The following is an 8,842-nucleotide window of genomic DNA, read 5'->3' as shown; positions in this document are numbered from 1 at the left end:
GAAATCTGATGTACCTCAGAGTTGCTAACTGAGGCCAAGCCTGAAGAGCATTGAATATCGCTCTTAGTTCCAGAATATTTATTGGAAGGAGAGACTCCTCCTGAGTCCACGATCCCTGAGCCTTCAGGGAATTCCAGACTGCACCCCAACCTAGAAGGCTGGCATCTGTTGTTACAATTGTCCAATCTGGCCTGCGAAAGGTCATACCTTTGGACAGATGGACCCGAGATAGCTACCAGAGAAGAGAATCCCTGGTCTCTTGGTCCAGATTCAGTTGAGGGGACAAATCTGTGTAATCCCCGTTCCACTGACTGAACATGCATAGTTGCAGCGGTCTGAGATGTAAGCGTGCAAACGGCACTATGTCCATTGCCGCTACCATTAAGCCGATTACTTCCATACACTGAGCCACCGAAGGGCGCGGAATGGAATGAAGAACCCAGCAGGAATTTAGAAGCTTTGATAACCTGGACTCCGTCAGGTAAATTTTCATTTCTACAGAATCTATCAGAGTCCCTAGAAAGGAAACTCTTGTGAGTGGGGATAGAGAACTCTTTTCCTCGTTCACTTTCCACCCATGCGACCTCAGAAATGCCAGTACTACGTCCATATGAGACTTGGCAATTTGGAAGTTTGACGCCTGTAGCAGGATGTCGTCTAAATAAGGGGCTACTGCTATGCCCCGCGGCCTTAGGGCCGCCAGAAGCGACCCTAGAACCTTTGTAAAGATTCTTGGGGCTGTAGCTAATCCAAAAGGGAAGAGCTACAAACTGGTAATGCCTGTCTAGAAAGGCAAACCTGAGAAACCGATGATGATCTTTGTGTATCGGAATGTGAAGATAAGCATCCTTTAGATCCACTGTAGTCATATATTGACCCTCCTGGATCATTGGTAGGATGGTACGAATAGTTTCCATCTTGAATGATGGAACTTTGAGGAATTTGTTTAAGATCTTTAGATCCAAAATTTGTCTGAAGGTTCCCTCTTTTTTGGGAACCACAGACAGATTTGAGTAAAAACCCTGTCCCTGTTCCTCCTTTGGAACTGGATGGATCACTCCCATAACTAGGAGGTCTCGTACACAGTGTAAGAATGCCTCTCTCTTTATCTGGTTTGCAGATAATTGTGAAAGGTGAAATCTCCCTTTTTGGGGGGAAGCTTTGAATTCCAGGAGATATCCCTGGGATATAATTTCCAACGCCCAGGGATCCTGAACATCTCTTGCCCACGCCTGGGCGAAGAGTGAAAGTCTGCCCCCTACTAGAGCCGTTACCGGATAGGGGGCCGTTCCTTCATGCTGTCTTAGAGGCAGCAGCAGGCTTTTTGGCCTGCTTACTTTTTTTCCAGGTCTGGATTGGTCTCCAGACCGTCTTGGATTGAGCAAAAGTTCCCTCTTGTTTAGCATTAGAGGAAGTTGATGCCGCACCTGCCTTGAAGTTTCGAAAGGCACGAAAATTAGACTGTTTGGCCCTAGATTTGGACCTGTCCTGAGGAAGGGCATGACCTTTTCCTCCAGTGATATCAGCAATAATCTCCTTCAAACCAGGCCCGAATAGGGTCTGCCCCTTGAAGGGAATGTTAAGTAGCTTAGATTTTCAAGTCACGTCAGCTGACCATGATCTAAGCCATAGCGCTCTGCGCGCCTGTATAGCAAAACCAGAATTCTTAGCCGTTAGTTTAGTCAAATGAACAATGGCATCAGAATAAAAGAATTGGCTAGCTTAAGTGCTCTAAGTTTGCCAAGTATGTCATCCAATGGAGTCGCTACCTGTAAAGCCTCTTCCAGAGACTCAAACCAGTACGCAGCAGCAGCAGTGACAGGGGCAATGCATGCAAGGGGCTGTAGGATAAAACCTTGTTGAATAAATATTTTCTTAAGGTAACCTCTAATTTTTTATCCATTGGATCTATAAAAAAAAAAAAAAGCACAACTGTCTTCGACAGGGATAGTAGTACGCTTTACTAGAGTAGAAACTGCTCCCTCCACCTTAGGGACTGTCTGCCATAAGTCCCGTGTTGTGGCATCTATTGGAAACATTTTTCTAAAAATAGGAGGGGAAGAGAACGGCACACCTGGTCTATCCCATTCCTTATTAATAATTTCTGTAAACCTTTTAGGTATTTGGAAAAACATCAGTACACACCGGCACTGCAAAGTATTTATCCAGTCTACACAATTTCTCTGGCACTGCAATGGTATCACAGTCATTCAGAGCAGCTAAAACCTCCCTAAGCAACACGCGGAGGTGTTCAAGCTTAAATTTAAATGTAGAAATATTAGAATCAGGTATCTTTCCTGAGTCATTAACATCACCCACTGACTGAAGCTCTCTTTCCTCAGCTTCTGCATATTGTGAGGCAGTATCAGACATGGTTCTTAAAGCGTCAGTATGCTCTGCATTTTGTCTCACCCCAGAGCTATCTCGCTTACCTCTAAGTTCAGGTAGTCTGGCTAATACCGCTGACAGTGTATTATCCATGACTGCCGCCATGTCTTGTAAAGTAAACGCTATGGGCGCCCTAGATGTACTTGGCGCCATTTGAGCGTGAGTCCCTTAAGCGGGAGTCAAAGGGTCTGACACGTGGGGAAAGTTAGTCGTCATAACTTTCCCCTCGTCAGATTCCTCTGGTGATAAAAAATTTTAAAGACAGAAAATGATCTTTATTGCATAAAATGAAATCAGTACATTTGGTACACATTCTAAGAGGGGGTTCCACCATGGCTTTTAAACATAATAAACAAGGAGTTTCTTCTATGTCAGACATGTTTATACAGACTAGCAATGAGACTAGCAAGCTTGGAAAACACTTTAAATCAAGTTAACAAGCAAATATAAAAAAAGGGTACTGTGCCTTTAAGAGAAACAAATTTTGTCAGAATTTGAAAAACAGTGAAAAAATGCAGTAAATCAAACGAAATTTTTACAGTGTGTATAATAGGCTAACAGAGCATTGCACCCACTTGCAAATGGATGATTAACCTCTTAGTTCAAAAAACGGATCAAAAAAATGAAATAGACGTTTTTTTAACAGTCACAACCAACTGCCACAGCAAGCTGTGGCCCTACCTTCCCCAATAAACGACTTTGGAAAGCCTTTGGGCCCTTTAGAGATGTCCTATAGCATTCAGAGGGCCTTTGAGGGAAGCTGGATGTCACAGTTTGTAATTTTAACTGCACCAACTGTAACTTTTATACTACAACAGTGGAAAGCCTCGGGAAACTGTTTCTAGTTTAAATTTAAGCCAGCCATGTGGAAAAAACTAGGCCCCAATAAAGTTTTATCACCAAAGCATATATACAAACGATTAAACATGCCAGCAAACGTTTTATATTGCAATATCATAAGGGTATTACCCCTGGGAGTAAGCATGATACCAGTCGTTATTAAATCACTGTATTCAGGCTTAACTTACATTAATCCGGTATCAGCAGCATTTTCTAGTGTTTTCCCTCTCTAGAAAAAATTATAACTGCACATACCTGATAGCAGAATAAACTGCACGCCATTCTCTCGCTGAAGTTACCTCATCTGTGTAATCCCCTCAGACATATGTGAGAACAGCAATGGATCTTAGTTACAACCTGCTAAGATAATAGAAACCTCAGGCAGATTCTTCTTCTATTTACTGCCTGAGATAAAATAGCACAACTCCGGTACTATTTAAAAATAACAAACTTTTGATTGAAGAAAATAAACTAGCTATATTTAACCACTCTCTCCTACAACGTCCTAGCTTGTTGAGAGTTGCAAGAGAATGACTGGCTATGACAGTTAGGGGAGGATCTATATTACAGCTCTGCTGTGGGTGTCCTCTTGCAACTTCCTGTTGGGAATGAGAATATCCCACAAGTAATGGATGATCCGTGGACTGGATACACCTTACAAGAGAAAATATGTGGATATAGGGCCTTTAGAAGAAAAATAGAAATTAAATAGTTTACATCGTGGAATTTGTAGCTCTTGTATTAGTATCTTATAAAATTCTGCCGGGATACCATCCGGCCCTGCTGCTTTATCGAGTTTGAGGTGTTCTATTGCTGTACAGATTTCTTCCTCCGTAATTGGAGAATTTAAAGTTGAACAGTCTTCCTCACAAATCTGAGGTGTCTGTATATTCTGCCAAAAATTCTCCTGGTTATCATGGTTGCTAACTATATCGCTATACAATGATTGAAGAAAAAAAAAAAAAAAAAAAAACTTCGCTAATCTGTTCGGTCTCTGTATCTATTATCACCTATTTGAATAGCTGAGATATAATTTCTTTTTTTCCTATTTTTTGTAATTCTAGAAAGATGCTTCGCCGAACAACCATGAAATCCCCTAAAGTGGATATTAATTTTTATTTCCTGTTCTAAAGATTTTTGTTTAAAAAAAATCTCGTTCCTTTCTAGCTTCCTTATATGCATTCCAATTAAAACTTGATTGTTCAATCAGAAATTTTCTATAGGTATTTCTCACCTGATTAGTATATTGGACTTCTGCCGCATATTTTTTTTGTTCAGAATATTCATATAAGCCTTTATTTCGCCCTTAGTACCGCCTTCGCAGTTTCCCAGAAAATCTCAATTTTATTGAAATATTCAATATTGATGTTTGTAAAATCTTTCCATCTCTGTTTTAACCAGAGTGAAAATTTAACATTATGGAGCAGAAATCGTGGAAAAAAGAATCTAGGTATTCTGTTCTTGATTCTATATATAAATAAGAAAGTAAGAGAAATCACCGCATGATCCGATATTGAGATATCACTAATGGCTGTAGACAGTTTTTGGATAGATAAAGATTCTGATATTAGAAATAAATCAATTCTGGAAAACGTTTTAAAAGATTTAGATTCGCAAGTAAAAACCTGCAAATCAGGATTTCTGAGTCTCCAAATATCAGTCAATTTAAGTTTATAACACATCTTTTTAAAAATTTTGGCTGCTCTATTATAATTTTTTAGATTTTTACCCGAAAGCCTATCAAGTGCTGGGCAGGGCGTTATATTAAAGTCTCCACCAATTATAATATTTTCATTAATCAGAGGATACAGTTTATTTTCTATCTTTTCCCAGAATTTTGGAAAAATCCCATTCGGCCCATAGATGTTACAAAATATATATTTAATGTCTTGAATTATTACCTGTAATGGTGTTTAATTTGAATATCCACTTGGATTCTAGTTGTAGTAGTTTTCGGTCTCTGTCCCCTCCTCTTGAGGAGATGGGAACATGATCAATAATCTTGAACCTTAAGTCCTGTACACTATGTCCACTAGTGGCAAAATGCTGTGCCACTGGTTGGTCACTCCCTTGATTCTTAATGGCTGTTCTATTGGCTGATCTATGGTTGGCCATGCGGGTACGGGCATCATCAACCGGTTTCCCTACATAGAACAGTCCACATGGACAATTGATTAGATAAACCACGTAGGTTGTGGTGCAGGTAAGGAAGAATTGAATTCTATAGCTTAAGTTCGTGTCAGGGTGACGGAATGTGGCCCCAGGGATCATTGTATGACATGTAGTGTTACAGCGGTAACATCCTTTCTTCTTAGTAGATAGCCAGGTTTTTTTTGTCATAGCAGTGCTTGGGGTCCGTCACCACCAGTTCCATGTAAAGGTTCGCGAATGAGGGGGCAACGTTCGAGCCCATGGCGGTTCCCTTTATTTGGCAATAATACGACTTCTCAAACCTGAAGTAATTCAACCTGAGACTCAGCTCAAGAATCTGCAGCAGGTAGTGTGCTGGAGGACCCACATATGGGTATCTACTCAAAGCCCTCGCTACCATTTTAATACCCTCTTGTTGCGGTATAATTGTATAGAGGCTATTGACATCAGCCGTTGCTAGAATCCACCCATCTTCCAACCTCAGATCCTTCAGTTTCTCAATGAGATCCATAGAGTCCCTAACATACAATCTCATATTTTTAACGAATGGTTGTAGGAAGAATTCCACGAATTGGGATAGCGGGGATGTGATGGAACCCCGGGCTGAGACAATAGGCCTCCCTGGTGGATGGGACAGGTTCTTATGTACCTTTGGCAAAGTGTACAGTATGGGACATATGGGATGTTCAGTCATCAAGAACCCTCCGATTCTCTCATTGATATATCCTTGCATCACACCCTCCTTAACCAAGGTCTTAATTTCTTTCTGAAACTCCTTGGTTGGATTTCTTTGTAGAGATTGGTTAGTCGTGATGTCACTCAATTGTTCCTTAATCTCTGATTGATAATATTCATAATTCATTATTACAGTGGCTCCCCCTTTAACCGCTGGGCGGATGATGATTTTAGGGTCCGTGGCCGTCTTGATTGATGCAAATTCCTCTTTGGTCAGATTATTCCTAAATCTTGGTTTAGGTGCCATACCCATATCTGTATCCACCAGACGAGAGAATGTTTTGATGCTCGGATTGTAGCTGGTCGGATCGAATTTACTGGCTTTGCGAAATGGGGTACCCGTGTCTGGGTTCATACTGTTGCTGAAAAATTCATTGAGTCTAAGTGACCGTTGAAATTTCTGTTAATTTCATGAAAGTTTAATTTTGACCATACTATCCCTTTAATCTAATAGAACCAAAAGCATGGTATTTTATGCATGTCTTAAAAGGTGTCAGCATAAATATATAAGCATGATGACAGGAAATCTGCTATTGTGTATGTTACTCTGAAATATTTGTTCAGGTTGCAGATTCAGCATTTGTCTGATGACAGGAAGTGTTTTATCAGTGTAGGTCCTGAATGTTTGTGACATGTATTTTTTCCCCTTCTTTTTTATCACTGTACAACATTTTGGCTTATTCTGTTTAAAAACTAGGATTTAGTGCATATGTTGCATATTTTGGCCTTTTTGTGTTTCACCAATATTTAGCTCATTTAATGTCAATATTTGTATTGGCTGTTCTATTAGCTACATTTAAACTAGGCTTAAAGGGACATTCCAGTCAAAATGTAAATGAACATAGATTTATTACATATTTGAATAGAAACATATTTGCAATATACATGTACTGGCAAAAATGCTTCTAGTAAAAGTTATCACTGTTAAAGAGTTAACATTTTTCTCTGCATGTGCATGTGAAGCATAGCTAGATATTGTCACTGCACCCACATATTAAATACTGCAGCTGCTCAGATAATCAGTGGGGCTTGTATCATGTCAACAATTAACAAATTGAGTCATTACCAGATGGTACAAGCACCTTAGGCTCTCTGAATAAGTGTTGTGTTTAAAATGCTGGTGCACGGTGCATACTTAAATACACTTTTGAAAAACCTATAGCTTTTATAAGAAGCATTTTTGCTACTGCATGTATATTACAAAATTGATTCTGTTCAATACCAAAATGCACCCATGTGGTTTCCAATTTTGGCTGGAATATCCCTTTAACTGATGGCAAAAGTTCTCATTGTGCCACTCAAAACATTTGCTGGCACTTATGGGCTTCCAACACCCTGCTTGGTATCACTGGCTACAATTGTAGTACTTTATAAATAATGTTTAATATGAAACTATACTATTTATAAACATTTAAAGGGCTAATAGTGAAAACCAAAAAAAAAAACCATGCAATTATTAATTAGAACATGTCATTTTATCACCATCAACCCTACAAAACAATGTGTATAGCTCTGGATCCTAAAGGAACTGTTGGTCCTCGGTGGAAGCTGACAATGGGCCAATCAGCAGTGCTACTCGCATGATGCAGCTGAGCAACTAGCGGTGTTGATTGTATCTAAATCAGTTTCCTCTTAGGACCAGCAGTCCACTGCGGCTCACAGATAGTAATTTACCTATGCGTTTAACCCCCTTTTTAGAGTTGATAGCGAGTTTAGTTTTTAATACTACTATGGAAACCAATTGTAAATTAACCCCTTTCCAATAAACATGATTATCAGGGCTGTGGAACCTAAACACAAAACCTCCAACTCCAATTTTTTTTTTATTAAATCTCCAACCCGTTCCTAAAAGCGCAATATGTACTAAGAATGGCAAACTTACTAATAGAGTAAATGGTAGCATGGTTTCATCACCACCAGCTGATTAGACAGGCTATTTTTTAGTTATAGCCTTTATTTTCAATAGAGCTGTGAGAGGAATATGTGTGTATGCTCGCCAACTAGTGCACACTACCTGTTAGTTTCAAAACAGATAGCTTGAACTTCTTTTCATACAAATAAACATGTTTAAATAGTGCTCTTTTACATGCTTGTTGGTAATTTTTTTAGTTTCATATTCCCCTTTAACAACTGACAACCCTGGTAACTAAACCTTTAAAATTATGTTTCCAATTTTTATATTAATTTTAAAGGGATTCTAAACCGAATTTTTATTCTTTCATGATTTAGAAAGAGCATGCAATTTTAAACAACTTTCCAATTTACTTCTATTATCTTATATGCTTAATTATCTTGATATCCTTTGTTGAAAAGCATATCTAAATAGGCACAGTAGCTGCTGATTGGTGGCTGCACATAGATGCCTCTTGGGATGGGCTTACCCATGTGCATTGCTATATCTTAATAGAAGTTAAGTGAAATTTTGTTTAAAATTGTATTCTCTATCTGAATCATGAAAAAAAGTGTTTAATGTCCCTTTAAGCAACTTTTTAATTTACTCCCATTATCAATTTTACTTTGTTCTCTTGCTATCTTTATTTACAAAGCAGCTGTGTAAAGCTTAGGAGCCAGCACATTTTAGGTTCAGCACCCTGGATATCGCTTGCTTATTGGTGACTACATTCAGCAAACCAATAAGCAAGCGCAACCCAGGTTCAGAACCAAAAATGAGTTGGCTCCTAAGCTTTACATTTCTGCTTTTTAAATTAAAGATAGCAAGAGAACAAAG

The sequence above is a fragment of the Bombina bombina genome, chromosome 3 (genome assembly GCF_027579735.1).
Source record: "Bombina bombina isolate aBomBom1 chromosome 3, aBomBom1.pri, whole genome shotgun sequence".
NCBI lineage: Eukaryota > Metazoa > Chordata > Amphibia > Anura > Bombinatoridae > Bombina > Bombina bombina.
The sequence above is the reverse complement of the archived record's forward strand: the minus strand, read 5'-3'. Positions refer to the sequence as shown.